This window comes from Colobus angolensis, unplaced genomic scaffold, assembly GCF_000951035.1.
Source record: "Colobus angolensis palliatus isolate OR3802 unplaced genomic scaffold, Cang.pa_1.0 Scaffold534, whole genome shotgun sequence".
NCBI classification, from domain to species: domain Eukaryota; kingdom Metazoa; phylum Chordata; class Mammalia; order Primates; family Cercopithecidae; genus Colobus; species Colobus angolensis.
Window position 1 is genome coordinate 66,538 of NW_012118866.1, and position 14,978 is coordinate 81,515.

The 14,978-nt window shown below is 45.0% G+C and overlaps 1 pseudogene; it reads left to right on the forward strand.

Annotated features, from left to right (window-relative positions):
- Window positions 1-7,762, forward strand: part of LOC105525449 — a 14,769-nt pseudogene extending 7,007 nt beyond the window's left edge.
- Window positions 7,763-14,978: the final 7,216 nt, after the last annotated feature.

Sequence of the window (14,978 nt, forward strand, 5' to 3'; positions counted from 1 at the left end):
CATTCTCCTGCCTCAGCCTCCTGAGTAGCTGGGACTACAGGCACCCGCCACCTCGCCCGGCTAGTTTTTTGTATTTTTTAGTAGAGACAGGGTTTCAAGGGTTAGCCAGGATGGTCTCGATCTCCTGACCTTGTGATCTGCCCACCCCAGCCTCCCAAAGTGCTGAAATTACAGGCTTGAGCCACCATGCCCGGCTGGGAATTTTCAGTGATTAATGTTAAATTATCTTTTTTTTTTAATGGATTAGCCCTATACTTTAAGATTTTTAAGTTAGTAAGCTACCTTTTTGCCTTTTTTTATTTTTTTTTTTAACTTAGGATACTTCTGAACTGGTGAGGTGTGCTCACAATGAGATTTCCTTTAAAACTTATTTTTCTACTTTCTTCTGTTAGCAAAGCAGTTGTTGCTACATGTCGAATACATTTGGGCCATCCGTGGGTTACTGGGTTAAGGATTTTTTGATAGGAAGGCTATGGGTTATCAGTGGCCTCAGTGCTTTCAGGGTATGCCCTTGTTTACACTGACAACAAAGTGGTATTGGAGTGTTATAGGGTTATGGAGAATACCTTTAGTTATCAATTATAGGTTTTAAATTTACCTTGTCTTTTAAAGGAATAGGGTATTTTTTTTAACTACTTCTATATCTCTCTCTTTCTCTCTCTTACTACCTTTGACTTTCTGCCTCTCTGACTTTCCTTTTGCCTCTGTCTCTTCCTCTCACTCTCTGCCTCTCTCTCTTTCTCTGTCTCTCCCTCTCCTTGACTCCCTCTTTGTTTCTCTGTCTCTTCCTCTCTTTCTTTGCCTCTTTTCCTGTCTATCTTTTTCCTCTCTCTCTCTCTGCTGGTTTTTCCTTGCCTCTACCAGCCACTTATGCTGCTGATCTCTCAATCACTGTGGGGGCCATCTAAAAGCAGCTGTTACCAAGTGTCTATGTATGGGAACTGGTCTGGCTCCCTGGCTTACAGGTTACCTTGTGCCATACCTTTGAAACAAGGGACCTGTCCAGGCTTCCTTCTGATGGCCAACCCACATCTAATACTGGCCAGTCTATTTCTCACAAAGTTCTAAATTTTCCTGGTGTCATAGTAACACTGTAATCTCCCTTAAATCCTTTCTTGGAATTTTTCAACATAGTTCCTAGTGGGGTGGGCTTACTTTGTGCCTGACCCATGTTTCCTTGAAACAAAACACCACACTCACACCACCGGCACACCACAAAACAAAGAATGGGTAAAAAGGGCATACACACACTTTTACAGTTTACACCAAACCAGACTCAAAACCAAAATCAGAGTATCAACAAATCCAAGCCAGGTCAAAACCAAAACCAAAGTATCAAGCAATCCAAGTCAAGTCAAAAACAAAAACCAAAGTGCCAGTATAGGCATGCTGTGGGTGATCAGGCCATGCTTCTGTTTGGATGAACGGAGGCAAGATGGTGCACTTCCGGGTTCTTCTTCACCACCAACTCTTCCTGCACACGTGAAAATGCAGCCGGCGCCCGGGAAGGTGCAGATCAACTGGGCATGCACCAGGTGACATCAATCCGAAGAGACCAAGATTTACCTGGTCGCACCTGCGGAATGCCCCCCGACATGCCCGTGCCCTGCCTATTGCCCTCCCACTCCTAGAAAAGCCGCTCTTGGCCAGCGCGCCACGCGGCCTTCCTGAGTCTCTCACTCCTGTCGGGATGTCGGGACTGCAGGAACTCCGTCCGAGAGCCCCACCGAGGGGACTCTGCTGGCCTTCTTTGCCAGAGGCTGACAGACCTCTTCCCCACACCTTAGGTTACCAAAAATAAACTTGCAGTTTTGCTCCTACACTTGCCTACCCTCTGGTTCTTTTGTGCTCGCTCTGGTGGTCTTAGAAAAACAAATCAGTTGATGCCGAACCCGGGAGGAGACCCCTTCTCAGGGCCCCCAAGGTCCGGGGAGCCTCCTCCTCCTGCTCCCATGCCGCAGACGGACCAGGACCTGAGACCCGCTTCCCTCACTCTCATGGCCTCTCTGGGGTAAGTGCCCTTGTCTCCTCTTTACCTCCCTCAGCCAGAAATCCTCCGCAGGTCCGAGGTCCATTTTGAGCCACCAAGTGGCTCAGGAGACCTGTTCAGGATGGAGACGTCCACCTGAAGCTAATCTCCACTTTGGCTCCATGAGCCTCCAGTCTGTCTCTGCTGGTTCCAAAGGACGCTTTGAAGCCAGGCAGAGATCCACTTCCATTTCCATTGTGTCCATTGTGTAAGTAAAGAGGAAACAAACGGGAAACCCCCCAGTCCAAATTTCCAAAGAGCACCCCGTTAGGGTGCCTCCTAGCCAATTTGAAAACCTTACAGCTTGAACAAGACCTTAGGAGGAAGCGGTTAATTTTCCTTTCCACTGTGGCGTGATTGACCTCAGCAATTTCTGCCAGTGGCTAGGCAAGTGGTCCGAAATTAATTACGTACAAGGCTTTTGGGCCTTATGCTCTCTTCCCAATCTGCCCTATACTCCTCCTTCTCTCCCCGCTCTCTCCAGCCCCTTCCTTCCTGCCCAGACTCCTCCTCCTCCCCCCATCCAGACTCCTCCTTCCTCCTCCTTATCTACTAGTAATCCACTCGGTCCCGTGCCTCCTTTGAGGCCCCCAACTGGCTGTCTTGAGTCTCCTGTCTCTGCCCACACCTGCTCTAAGTGCCCTGTTGATGCCTCCACTCCTGCCCCACACCCTCCTACAGTGTTAGCACCTTTGCGAGGGGTGGCTGGGGCGGAGGGGGTAGTCAGAGTACATGTCCCTTTTTCATTGGCCAATCTTTCCAAAATTGAGAAGTGTTTGGGTGATTTCTCAGCTAATCCTACCATATACATAAAGGAATTTAGATACCTTTGTCAGGCCTATGACTTAACTTGGCATGACCTCCAGGTTATCCTAACCTCTAAACTGACTGAGGTTCTAACCCAGTATACCCAGTTAGATCCGGCCTCCCCCACAGGGGCCACCATTTTGGCATCTTATTTCATTTCTCAATCAGCTCCTGACATTCATAAAAAACTTCAAAAGGTAGAGGATGGTCCTCAGACACCAATACAAGACCTAGTTAAATTAGCCTTTAAGGTCTATAACTCCAGAGAGGAGATGGCAGGCTCACCTCAAACAGAAGTTACAGCTCCTAGCAGCGGCTTTACAGCCCAGTCGTAACCCCAGACCAGAGAGCACACACCCCACAGACTCCAAAGCTACAAAAGGAGCCTGCTATAAGTGTGGCAAGGCAGGACACTATGCCAACAGGTGTCCGCAAGGTCCCCGAGCCCCAACGCAGCCTTGCTATAAGTGCAAGGCATCAGGACATTGGGCCAGTGAATGTCCTAACCCTCGTCCACCAGCAACCCCCTGCCCTGCTTGCCAGCAGGGAGGACACTGGAAGTCTGATTGCCCCACCCTGAGAACAGGTGCTGCGTCTCCACGTGACCCCCTTTCCCAGGATCCTGGGAGCTCCTTCCAGCTCCTACATCTGGACGACAACAACTGAAGGTGCCGAGACTCGGGGACCCTCATCACCCTCGCCGAGCTGCGGGTAACTCTCCTGGTAGCGGGTAAGACAATTAATTTTTTAATCGACAGCGAGGCTACCTATTCTGTTTTGCCGTCCTTCTCTGGACCTAGCCTTCCATCCAATATCTCTGTAGTAGGAGTAAGCGGAAAGCCATCCATTCCACAAAAAACTCCACTCCTTAATTGCTGCCTGGCCAACAACTACTTTGTGCACTGGTTCCTCATTCCCAGCTAAAAAGGGCCCCTACTGAAAGCAATCAGTGGAAATCAGTTTGGCTTTCCCCCCACTCACCTCAAACTTACTAAATTTTCTTAACTATCTCATACTCCCCAACCTTGCCAGGACCATCCTTCTGGGTCTTGCCCATATTCCAACAAATGCTTCCATTCCTCATTCCTATACTAATACTGTGCCTTATTTTATTTTTTATCCGTGCGTCCAAATACCAACCATAGGCCCCGACCTTAACAACGCCCCTTAACAGCAGGAAGTAGCCAGACAGACCATGGTGCCGCTTTATCACTATTATCAATAAAAGGTTGGACTGTTTGGACGAACGGAGGCAAGATGGTGCACTTCCGGGTTCTTCTTCACCACCAATTCTTCCCGCATGCGCGAAAATGCAGCCGGCGCCTGGGAAGGTGCAGATCAACTGGGCATGCGCCAGGTGACGTCAATCCGAAGAGACCAAGATTTACCTGGTCGCACCTGCGGAACGCCCCCCGACATGCCCGTGCCCCACCTATTGCCCTCCCACTCCTAGAAAAGCCGCTCTCGGCCAGCACGCCACACGGCCTTCCTGAGTCTCTCACTCCTGTCGGGATGTCGGGACTGCAGGAACTCCGTCCGAGAGCCCCACCGAGGGGACTCTGCTGGCCTTCTTTGCTGGAGGCCGACAGACCTCCCCCCCCCACCTACTTCCCTGAAGCTAGGTGACCAAAATAAACTTGCAGTTTTGCTCCTACACTTGCCTACCTGCTGGTTCTTTTGTGCTCGCTCGGCTGGTCTTAGAAAAACAAATCAGCTTCCACTCAAAAGGAGTGGGCAAGTTCCAAAGACCAGTTTTACCAAGTTTCAGGTGTCTGGACTCCAAGTGCCAGTTCCTTTCCAGTGTTCAGCCACTGCATTGATCCTCCACAGGGGCTGGCCACAAGCTGCTCTGGTGAGGCATCCCTCTGAGGCAATTGCCTACCTGGCAGTGCTCTTTGGATCCAAAGAGCTGGTCAGAGTCCCCTGCAGGGATGCTCCACAGGGCAGGCCTAAGTGACCTAAGAGGCTGCCTCGACCATCTGCCAATCACCTCACTTCCCGGTCAGGGAACCAAGAAATGTAGCAGGATGAGCTACAGACAACCTGCAGACACTGCATTAAAGAAGGAAGAAGCTTTATTCAGCTAGAAGCTTCAGCAGACTTGCATCTCAAAAGCCAAGTTCCTTGGGTGAGCAATTATTGTCCCTTTTAAGGGCTTACAACTCTAAGGGGGTCTGTGTGGGAGGGTTGGTCATCAATTGATCAAGCAGGGGGTACGTGACTGGGGGCTGCATGCATCAGCAATTGGAATGAAACAGAACAGGACAGGGATTTTCACAATGCTTTTCCATACAATGTCTGGAATCTATAGATAACACAAGCAGTTAGGTGAGGGGTTGATTTTTAAGTACCAGGCCCAGGGTGTGCACAGGCTATCTGCCTGTGGAGTTCATTTCTGCCTTTTAGCTTTGACTTCTTCTTTCTTTGGAAGCAGAAATTGGATGTAAGACAATATGAGAGGTGGTCTCCTCCCTTAATATAACATGTTTTGATAGTTTGTTCCTTTCATTACAGAGTAGAAGTCCATTGATGGATATAGCACATTTTGTCAGCAGAGAGCCTTTCAAACTTGGATTCCAACTTCCTGCAGTCTAAATGAAACCCTCTGAACACAGGACTTATAGGCACAGCTGTTGTGCATGTCAAAATAACTACTTATCAGAATGAGCTTTGTCATCAGGAGCCTGAACTGCTGCAGAAATTTGTATCATTTTGCAACATCTTTTTTACAAGCAGCCTTTGTGCTACTACACGTTAGGACTTTTGAAACATCTGATACATCCATCTAATAAGTATGAGCGTGTGTCTGAGTGGACAAGTAAAACCATCTATGCTACACTGCATATTTTTTCCTCCCCCAGACTGGACCAGGGAATCCCTCAGTTTTCTAGAGTATCCTGTCTCCATTGACAAAGTGGAACAGTATTAAAGACCCTGCTGCCTTTGTTATGCAGATTCAGAGGGGAGGCCCAAGAGCAAGGGTGGAGAGGAAATAGAGAGGGGAGCTTGTGGAACAGGAAGGCCCCCAGGGTCGGTGCATGGCTCCCACCTGTTGAAGATGTTGTGGGTGGGGAAGTGCTGATGGTGTCCTGAGGCAGCCTAGCACCTCCACTGGGCCCAGATGGTCTTGACTTTGGACCCTTACCCATGTTCCAGAAGTGTTTAAAAGATGGAGTTTTTTGTTCTTATTGTTGTTGTTGTTATTTTCCTAAATAATAATTACTTGGTAGTTATTAATCTTTCTTTGGGAGAGAGACGGGGCTTTAAAACTGAAGAACATAATTTTCATGAAAATATCAGAAATGGAAAAAAGTTACTTTGTAAACAATTTGCTATACAAAGCAAATGGCAGCTGTTGAGGATCTCAGTAAAATGTTAAATGCATTTGCTGCTTTTAGAAGAAAAGTGACAGACCTGAGTGAATCAGCACATCTTAAAAAAATATATAATAAAACTAACTTTTACTAACCCTGAGGTTGGTTTTAGAAATAATAGATACAATTATTTACTCTAAGCATCTGATTATGATTTTAAATCAGTAATGCATACTGTCTCCACCTTTTTTTTTTTTTTTAATGGAAACAGAGATTTCATCCAGAAAACCCTAAAACAGTGATTTTTTTTTTTAAAGACAAGGTCTCACTCTGTCACCCAGGCTGGAGTGGAGTGGTGGATCTCAGTTCACTGCAGCCTCAACTTCCCACCTCAGCCTCGCGAGTAGCTGGGATGACAGGCACCACTGTGCCCAACTAATTTATTGTATTTTTTGTACAGATTGGGTTTTGCCATGTTGCCCTGGGTGGTCTCAAACTTTTAGTCTCAAGCAGTTCACCCACTTCGGCCTCCCAAAATGCTGTGACTACAGGCATGAGCCACAGTGACTTTTTAAAACCCTTTAAAAACTTTTTTAAAGCAGCTCTTCTTAATTCCTTGAACTGGAGGTATCTTCTCTCATTCTCCTCATCTTTGGTGTTCCCTCAGAGTTTACTGCTGACTGGATGTACAACATACATTTCAAAGTCAAGGCTGGGTGCGGTGGATCATGCCTGTAATTCCAGCACTTTGGGAGTCCAGGGCAGGCAGATTGCTCGAGTTCTGGCACAGGTTCGCAAGCGCATAATCTGGGGAAAAAAAACAAGAACACCTTTCGCCTAGAGTAGTGCATGTGCGCCACCTTTCTAACCTACTGAGCGAAACTCTGATCCTTTCCTATTTCTCCCAGTGTGGCACTGTTACAAGGTTCAGACTATCCAGAATAAAAAGGACTGGAAATAGCAAAGGCTATGCAAGTGTGGAGTGTGAGTCTGAGGATATTGCCAAGATAGTTGCTAAAATGATGAACAACTACCTGTTTGGAGAAAGACTCTCGGAGTGTCATTTTATGCCACCTGAAAAAGTCAGAAAGAACTCTTTAAAGACTGGAATATTCCATTTAAGCAGCCATCATATACATCAGTGAAACGTATAATCAGAATCGGCACTTACGCAAAAGCTGTTGATGGAGGGGCGATTTAAAAAGAAAGAAAGATTACTTTGGAAGAAATTAGTTTAAAAAGGAATTGATTATGATTTTCCTTCTTTGATTTTACAGAAAATGGAAAGTATTTCAAAAATGAATAATCAGATATCTATAAAAGGCCAGGTTTTATGTAAGAAGAAGGAAAAGGTTTTAGGCACTCCTGACTCTCCTGAGAAGACTGTGGATACCCAGGGCCCCACACCAGTTTGTACATCAACATTTTTGGAGAGAGGAAAATCTGAAGCATCTGAAACGAATGGTGATGATGAAGATAATGAAATAGTTTTCAAATAGTCCATATCTGTGTAAAAGAAAAAATACAAGAGACTCAAACATCTACACATTCACAGAAAAAAAGAAGAAAAACAATCACTGATTTTCAGTGTATTATATATGATTTCTTCTGAAAAGTGTAATATTTTTATGACAAAAATACAAAAAATTAGCTGGGTGTGGTGGCTCATGACTCTAGTCCCAGCTACTCAGGAGTCTAAAGTGGGAGGATCACCTGAGCCCAGGAAGTTGAGGCTGCAGTGAGCCGTGATCACGCCACTGCACTCCAGCCAAGTCAAGTCATTACATTTATCTTAGCCTATTCTGGCTGGCTTAAGAGGGATTTGTATTAAGAATACAATAGGCAGTCTCACAGACATCAAAGTACAGAACTCAACATATGACCACACCATGGAAGGACTGGGCTGGGAGATTATTTTTCTCTCCTGCATGCCTTTCTCTGGACTTCTGCTCCATGCTTGTGCTTTGCTCTGCAGATGGACATTCAGCATGTACACCAGGCTCCTCCAGCCTCTGAGGCTTTGGCATACCCTGGCAGTGCCTCTGGTCCCAGGGTTACTGGACCTTTCCATACAGATGCTCATCTGAAAAAAAATCTATCGAGCACTCTCTGTGTCATTTCCAATGAGAGGATAGAGAATCTGATCTGCCTAGCAGTGAGGGTGGGAGTTCCATAGTTGTCCCTGGATGTGTAGTCCTGCCCTTTCCAGAGACTCAAGGAGGGGCTGGATATCCAAAAAGAGGGCATGGGTGGGGAATCAGTAATGCAGTCTATTTCAACAAGAAAGTATAAAGTAGAGGCAGTGACTCATGCCTGTAATCCCAGCACTTTAGGAGGCCAAGGAAGGCGAATTACTTGAGCTCAGGAGTTTGAGACCAGACTGAGCAACATGGAAAAACCCAATCTCTACTAAAAATACAAAAACTTAGCTGGATATGGTGACACATGTCTGTAGTCCCAGCTACTTAGGAGGCTGAGGTGGGAGACTTGCTTGAGCCCAGGAAGTCAAGGCTATCGTGAGCCAAGATCATGAAGCCACTGCACTCCAGCCTGAGTGACGAAGCGAGACCCTGTCTCAAAACAAAACAAAAAAAGTGTAAAGTGGAACATCTGTATGCATGATTGAAGTCATGCTTTCCATATTTTTTTCCACCTTGCCCTTTTTGTCTCTACAACACTGTATCTGAAGCTTTTCCCTATGTTACTCATAAGCATTATTTGAATGATTGCATCAGATCCATTATCTGGATTCATTGTCATTATCCATCTGCAGTTGCTGGAGTTACTGCCCTTTCTGCCACACTCAGTCACCCTTCTGACCTTGCTCTTGTCCTGTTATCTACTAATACATATACTGGTCATTTAGGACTTAAAGTTAAGAATAAATAGTTATCATAGTTCCTAACACTTCAAAGAGAATGTAGCTTCCTAAAAATAGAATGGCTTGGTGGTTATAATAATTTTAAAGTAAAATAGACAAATTGATATTGAAATTAATGTTTTACTTTCTTCTTATATCTATTTTTCACTTCTCTGTCATTTTGATGGACAAAGTTTCATTTGAAAGTATTTTTATTTCAAAATAGAAATAGCATATGACATGAGAATGGGAACTCTGAAAGGTTCAACTTTCTAGTCATTAGTTTCTTAGATTGTCGCAAAAACTACTGATAGTCAATCATGATTGGCCTATATTGAAAGTGAGTTAACATTATGTACAACTTAAGCACTATACTTTCTATCAGATATAGAAAAATAGGTGGTGTGTTTGGAGAAGTATTGGGCTAGGAGTCAGGAAGCTTGACTGTTAGTCCCAACCCTGCTTCTTCAGCTGAGCGCCCCTAGGCAATAATTCAGCAGCTATTTCTTAAATACCTACCAAGTTTCAGGCTTTGTAGTTGGGCTGGGAATATAGACATAGATATTGCATTCATGATTCTCCAAGTGTGCCCTCCTCACCCCAGCTCATAGTGAGCTTTCTTATGCATTGCATAAATCTGTCTCCTAACAGGCCCCTACTCTATCTCCAATCTGCTTCCCAGGGCAGTTATGAGGATCAAATGAGGGAGAATATGTGTGAAAGCAAATTGTAAATGATTTTAAAATGCAATAAATATATAACCCATGGAAAATTATTTAAAGATCCTTAGAATTTTAGATAAACAGTACATTAAGCTGAGTTATCTATAGTTTTTATTTTAAATAGATATGAAAGTTTTACAATGAATCACTGATATGGTAGAAAATCTTGGTTTGATTATTCTCCAAGAAAATGATACAGTGGTTTGTGTGATGAATTTTCTAAAATTGCCAGCCAAAAAAACCCAAAACCTCTTTTGAGTTGAGTGACTGGATCAGTTAAAGGAACATTGACTGTGTAATGAGGAAATGTTTTCTGTGTTCACTAACAGCTTGCCTCTGTTTGATTCCAGCTGCAGCATATCATGAGTGATGAGATCTGTGTACAGGTGACTGAACTTTACCTGGCAGAAAATAATAATGGGGCCACTGGAGGCCAGCCAAACACACAGAACTCAAGAAGCCTTCTGGAGTCAACACATCAGCGGAAAGCCGAGCAGCTGATGTCAGATGAGAAACGCTTTAAGGTGAGAGTTCCTTGTGTAGTCAAAGACCTTGCTGGTGATAATGTAAGTTGTTAGGATTCTCTGAATCAGAAGTTAAAGCCAGGATACTTTGACCCTGTGATTCTACTCCTGGAACTTTTTAGAGTTCCTAATGAGTTCAGCAGAAAAACACAAAGTGGAAGTAACTTCCTGGACAATCTCTTTCTTGCCTTAAAAACAAGCAAAAACCTAATTATATATGATTTTTACAATTTTGTATTCTCTTTCTCTGAACATTTGAATAGTATGCTTTGTAAATATTATTGTTAGAAAAATGTTGGTACATGAAACCCATGGTCATGGTGATTATAGAAAATAAAATGTTGGCCTGGCACACATGGCTCACACTTGTAATCCCAGCACTCTGGGAAGCCGAGGTGGGCAGATTGCTTGAGACCAGCTTGGGCAACATGGCAAAACCCCATCTTTGCAAAAAATACAAGAATACAAAAATTAGCCAAGGGTGGTGGCATGTGCCTGTAGTGCCAGCTACTCAGGAGACGGAAGTGGGAGGATTGCTTAAGCCTGGGAGGTCGAGGCTGCATGTCACTGCACTCCAGCCTGGGTGACAGAGCAAGACCCTATCTCAAAAAAATAAAAGAAAAAAATGCAGATAACCGAAAAAATCACTTTAGAATTCTTTCCTGAAATTACCATTGATGACATTTCTAGACTTTTCTGTTCTAGAGTATATATTTTGAAAGAGTTTATACTGGACAAATGGTCTTTCACTTTTTTTTTTTTTTTTGAGATAGGGTCATGCTCTGTTGCACAGGCTGGAGTGCAATGGTGTGATCTTGGCTCACTGCAACCTCTGCCTCCTGGGTTCATGCGATCATCGTGCCTCAGCCACCCTAGTAGCTGGAATTACAGGCACGTGCCACCACACTGGCTAAGTTTTGTATTTTTAGTAGAGATATGTGTCAGATTCCAGGGTCCAGGTCCAGCCCATGCTGAAGTCTGAGGGGAGTTGGTGGGTGAGCAGAAAAAACCCTTCGGAGGGCTGTAGGCAGATGAAAGATAGTTTTATTCAGCGGCAGCTCTCATTAACAGCTTCTTTACACTAGCTCTCTTATTAGCAGCTTATTCTTAAACTGTTCACCCTGTCTCGGCTGCTTGAGCCAGCTGCCCCCACACACAGCTGCATAGCCGGCTCTCCCTCGCCTTCAGGGTCAGCAGCTTAACTCCTTCTCTCTCTGGGCATGAGCAAGCCCAGCTGTGTCCTGGCTCCCTCCCATCTGTCTGCCAGATGGACGGCTTTTGGCTGTCTCTCTTTCTCTGGGTGCCAGTGCGCTCGTCATATCAAGCCATGTTGAGCCGAGCTGAGCCAAGCCCCCAAGAGCCATGTCTCTTATGCACAGCATCAACAGGGCAGTTATATATTTTACAGACCGCAGTGGCATAAAGCCAAGTATGAACTTACACAAACAGGTTATATTACAAGTGGAGCTGTGTGCTTGCATGCCAAACTCGTGTCATGCAGGCCTGGCTATCCGCCTCGGCCTATTCCTTGACCAAAGCACATCCATGTACCTTACAATGTGGTTTTGCTATGTTGGCCAGGCTGGTCTCCAACTCCTGGACTCAAGTGATCTGCCCTCCTCAGCCTCCAAGTGCTGGGATTACAGGTGTGAGCCACTGCATCTGACCTGAAATGGCGTATTTTTGCTCAGTTAGCAACACTTCTGGGTCTTTAACGTTTTTTCTATGGCTATTTGATATTCACTTTATAGAGAATTAAAGCCTGTATTGTTGGACATTTAGGTTGTTTCCAATTTTTCAGCATTATAATGAATAATTATAAAAGCAAACAGTTGGAAACAACCTCGATGTCCAACCCACTATGGGGATTGGTTAATGACATCCTGTTATGAATACTGGAGACACATTTTGCAAATTTTTTTAAATTTTTATTTATTTATTTATTTTTTGAGACAGAGTCTCACTCTGTCGCCCAGGCTGGAGTGCAGTGGCGCGATCTCAGCTCACTGCAAGCTCCGCCTCCCAGGTTCATGGCATTCTCCTGCCTCAGCCTCCCGAGTACCTGGGACTACAGGCGCCTGCTGCCACTCCCAGCTAATTTTTTGCATTTTTAGTAGAGACGGGGTTTCACCGTGTTAGCCAGGATGGTCTCGATCTCCTGACCTCGTGATCCGCCCACCTCGACCTCCCAAAGTGCTAGGATTACAGGCGTGAGCCACCACGCCTGGCCCACATTTTGCAATTCTTAAAAATAAATTATAAATTGGAGAAATGCAGGGTCTGCCCCTGACCAAACTATTTTGGAAATAACTGTATTTGTGTGTATATATTATATTCTTGCCAGGCTGTAAGCTTTACTAGCAAAGAGGAATTTTTAAAGCTTTAAAAGAACACTGAGCTAGATCTAGCTTCTGGCTCTGTGTTTATTGACTAGTGGTGTGCCTTGACAAACCAGAACTCTCTGAATTTCAGTTTTGTCTCTGTGTAAATGAAGAAGGTTGAAATAGAAAATTCTCAAGTGTCCTTTCAGGCTCTGATATTCTCCATGTGATTTTGATAGTTACCTTGTCTGCAGAAAGCCCTTAGCCTAATGGCACTGAGAATCTCAGGGTTCTGAAAGGGGAAATCCACGTGCCATCACCATTGATAGTTATTTTGTTCAAAACATGGTTTGCTTGCCTCTATTGGTGTGTTGCTTTTAAGCATGGATTTTTTAAATCACACAAATCATATTAGTGGAACTCAGAATTTCAGGAACTTCATATGCAATTGGTGCCATTATAACAACACTTGTTTTGTTTTGTTTTGTTTTTGAGACAAGGTCTCACTCTGTTACCCAAGCTGGAGTGCAGCGGTATGCAGGAATGCCAGCAGTTTTTAGCCAATACAAGAGATCCCTGGAGGTCAAGGGATCCTGGTTATCACTCTAGCCTTCCTACCAATTAAGTTAATTACATCCACATTGTTGTCGATGGTGACATGCCACCACCTGGCATCTGCTGTTCTGGTCTTCCACCATTCCCACTGACACCACAAAGCCTGGTCCAATGGCAACATCTCCTCTTGTCGATCCTGGCCTACAAAGGATAATGCCACTGAGTCTCTGAAAGATTCAGGTGCCCTTCTCACTAGTGCCTTCCTCGTTAGCCTAGAGAGGGGAGTTCCTGTGAGGCCTCCAAGGGCACATAGTCAAGTGGTGGATTCTGAATCTGCTGGCATATAATGAACCATTCCAACATTCCTACCTCCCTACATTTTCCGGCTTCTTTGACGCCTCGTGAATGCAGTTGTATAATCTCCGCCTAATTCACTGCAGCAACTGTTACATCCACATTTCTAGAAGCCACTCCAGCAGCATGTTACAGCCCCAGGTGTCCTTGCCAAGCCATTAAATCCTGAGCGTCCTCCTAGGTCAGTGTATTCTTATGTATACAGCCTTTAGTCTCCCCCTGGTCCAACACCCTTTTGTCCACTCCTCCACCTCCTCTCCCAGATTCTGCCAGTACACACTAGGCAGCCCCTACAACATTTTTGGCAAAAAAAAAAAATCATTTTCCCAGAGCAGATTGTGCTTGTGACCTTGGGCCATGATGAGGAATGACCATAGCCTGGTGTCAATGTGGGGCAGCAATGATGACACACCTCATCCTGCTGTAAGGCTTTGTTGGAGGCTCTTTGCCTAGTCTCCAGGCAAGGGTCAGCTGCCTTTCTCTTAGCAAGGAAAGGGGGCTACTTCTTTTAGACCAGAGCATTCAGTGGAAACTGGAGGCTCAAAGTTCTCAGATGCATCCACTTAAGTTTTCCGATACCAGATATCATTCCTCTCTTCTCCTCTCCATTCCTCTTCTCTCCTCCATCCCCTCCTCTCCTCTCCTCTTTCTCTTCTTTTCTCTTTCTCTATCTTTTTCTCTCTTTCTCTTTTTTTTGTTTTTGAGATGGGTTCTCACTCTGTCACCCAGGCTGGAGTGCAGTGACATGATCTCGGTTCACTGCAACCTCTGCCTCCCAGGCTCAAGTGAGCCTCCCACCTCAGTTTCCTTGGTAAATGGGACCACAGGTACACGCTACCACATCTGGCTAATTTTTGTTTTTCTTATAGAGATGGGGTTTCACCATGTTGCCCAGGCTGCTCTCGAACTCCTGGGCTCAAATGATCCTTCTACCTCAGCCTCCCAAAGTGCTGGGATTACAGGTATGAGCCACTGCACTCAGCTCTCCTTTTCCTTAAGTGATTCTAAATAAAAACAAGACTAAATCATAAAATAAAATTTGTATTTTTTTGGGGAAATGACACAAAACTTCCATGACACCTGAAATTAAAACAGTTTGTTTCTAGATTTTCTGTCGTTCGTGTTCATGTGTGTGTGTATACGCACTCTTTCTTGGTTGGTGCCCTATGTGTGTACTTGCTGTATCTACTGAGTCAATCTGCACAGTGTCTGACTGCACAATTTCTAGCACACAACAGCTCTACATAGCAGTTGAGACTGAAGCAGTAGTCTCCTTCTGGGTTTAATTTGAATTAAACTGTCAGGCTGTACTTGTGTGAGAAACTGACAATTTTCAGCAAGAAATTTCCAGATGAGGCCTATCACCCTCCAGTGTAACTCTAGGGCCTGCTTGACAGGGGAACTGGTTTTGGCTGGAGGCTGGGTCAAAATGACTGCCCTGGTATGGCACATTCCCATCCCAGGATGGAGCCCTGTTGGAAGCATGAGATGG